This window comes from Ciona intestinalis, chromosome 7, assembly GCF_000224145.3.
Source record: "Ciona intestinalis chromosome 7, KH, whole genome shotgun sequence".
Lineage (NCBI taxonomy): Eukaryota > Metazoa > Chordata > Ascidiacea > Phlebobranchia > Cionidae > Ciona > Ciona intestinalis.
This window is the reverse complement of record NC_020172.2, coordinates 5,769,868-5,772,540: the sequence shown is the minus strand read 5'-3', so window position 1 is coordinate 5,772,540 and position 2,673 is coordinate 5,769,868.

The window sequence follows — 2,673 nt, the reverse complement described above, 5'->3', positions numbered from 1 at the left end:
CTGTTTTTGCGAATGACGCCACAATGACGTCACTATCCTTATACGTCATATCCTCGTACGCGAATCTGNCGGTTTCGGGATTAAACCGCGGCCAAAATCGAAACTCTTTCCATAGTTTCACTTCCGGGTTAAGAGATGCATTGTTAAAATATTCTATTAATGACGTCATATCCGGTCGCTCGCTCTCTGGCAAGTAGCTTGTGACATCCATTATCATACTTTCTGTTAGATTCCCTACGTCATGGTCAAAATTTAAAAAATCGAATACGCGATTATTACGTCATCATTTAAACTTACCGCTCATTCTAGTTCTAACGGTTGGTCTTTGTTTTGTAATATGACGTAACTATCCAGGAATCAACTACCTATTTTTCCTACTATAATGTGTTTGTTTTATAAATCATCCAAACAATAACAATTCTCTTGTTTATTTATATTTAAGTTCAAGGGTTTATCAACCACGCTTTAATTTGACACTTTTACTCAAGTAGTTTTTACATAGCGTGTTTTTAACGACTTTTGTTTTGCTGCTAATTCCCCTCTTTTCTTTGTTTTAATTAATTTGATCTTCGGTATCGTATTCAAAGAGATAATTAAAATTTATAACAGTTATAACATTATTTCCATAACAATATAATGACGTATTAAACAACATTGTTACGTCACAGGAATGACGTATTAAACAACATTTCAAAAATTAAATACCATTATGCCATAGGTTATAGCATATACACTACCATACGTTAGCATATACACTACCATACGTTAGCATATACACTACCATACGTTAGCATATACACTACCATACGTTAGCATATACACTACCATACGTTAGCATATACACTACCATACGTTAGCATATACACTACCATACGTTAGCATATACACTACCATACGTTAGCATATACACTACCATACGTTAGCATATACACTACCATACGTTAGCATATACACTACCATACGTTAGCATATACACTACCATACGTTAGCATATACACTACCATACGTTAGCATATACACTACCATACGTTAGCATATACACTACCATACGTTAGCATATACACTACCATACGTTAGCATATAGGCTACACTACCTTACTACGAATCTTGGCTCTTTCTGTCAATGCTAGCATACCGTAAACCTGCTTGCCTTGCTTTGCATTTCGTTCAGTTAATATTCGACTAAGTAGGGTTGCTGTGACTGAGTTCTGGAGCGGTTTGGTTGTAATGGTTTTGTTTGATTTTAACAATGTTTAAAGTGCTGCAGTAAACATGAGTTAAAAGCAAATAAAGGGTTGTAACCAATTTATTCTCGCATGGCGAGGCAACAACAGTCGTTATACACGGGTGTTCTGTTTCATACACCTCGTGCCTCCTTACAAGTTACCACGTATATAATTTATTTATCCTCGCATGGCGGGGCAACGACCGTCGTTTTATCACAGGTGTTCTGTTTCATACACCTCGTGCCTGCTTACAAGTTACCTCGTTTGTTACTTTGTGGGTAATGTGGGTAATTTTTGCCCTTTTTGGACCTCTGGAACAGAGGCGACCGTTCCATCTATAACTTCATGTTATGACGTCAAAATCTTTGATCTATAATATTGAACATATTGTTACGTAAGAATCACATAAACCCTTATGTTACGTCACAGAAGTTAAATTCTCGAATTACTGCTGCCAACCAACCACATATCGACCTCCGTATGTTACTTATGACGTCATATACGCCATTGTCTACGTGGCAGCTGCTTCAGCGAATCACCAGCCGTCTTTGTATTTTTAACAAATTCATTCAAATTTCCCGCCCAAATCACATAAATACGTTTGTGATGTAACACCTGGAGCAATGTTACGTAATATGAACGTAACTAGCAATAAACTGAATATAAAACCCGCGCAACTTAAATGAATTAAACTATTTTCTTTGCTATTAATTCCCTCGCGTGTTTCAAACAGATTTTTAATAAATCGCGACCACGTGTCATCTGTTTTAACCGATACATACGTCATAATGCATATGGTGACGTAATATCACGACATACGCTGTCTATTACGTCATAATTGAAGGAGACACGTTTTCGTTTTCCCACGCTCGCGTTAATGACGTCACATCAGGTGTAATCCGATGATTCGCGTTCGAATCAGCGTTCGGGAACTCGGGTGGACGCCATTGCTAATCGACGGTGGGCGGCGTGGGAACGCGCTCATTTCCACTGGCTTTATTACGTCATAATTGGCATTAAACGGTAAGCGGCAATCAGGAGGAGTAAGATGAATGAAAGAGAATAAAAAGAGGAGAGAGTGGGAGCAGGTGGTTTACGATGAGAATCAATGATGATGAACAATATGTATTGTCATGCGACACGTGACATCATAAATTGACCAATCAAGCAGCAAGATTAGATTGGGCGGAAAATTTGAACCCGATATGCAAATTAGGTTGCAAATGATTTAAGGCGAAATATTTTGTAAAAAGTTTCAAAAATATAAAATTCTTGATCACACGCGACGTCTCGCGTTATTTGTCGTCACAGACAAGCATTGTTACGTCATATTGCAACAATTGTTTTAAACAGATCACGTGTGTAAACACGCAGAAGACAAATACAGACAGATAAACAAGCTCAACTAATATTTGGAATAACTTTGGATAAAAATCTTGTTTTATTT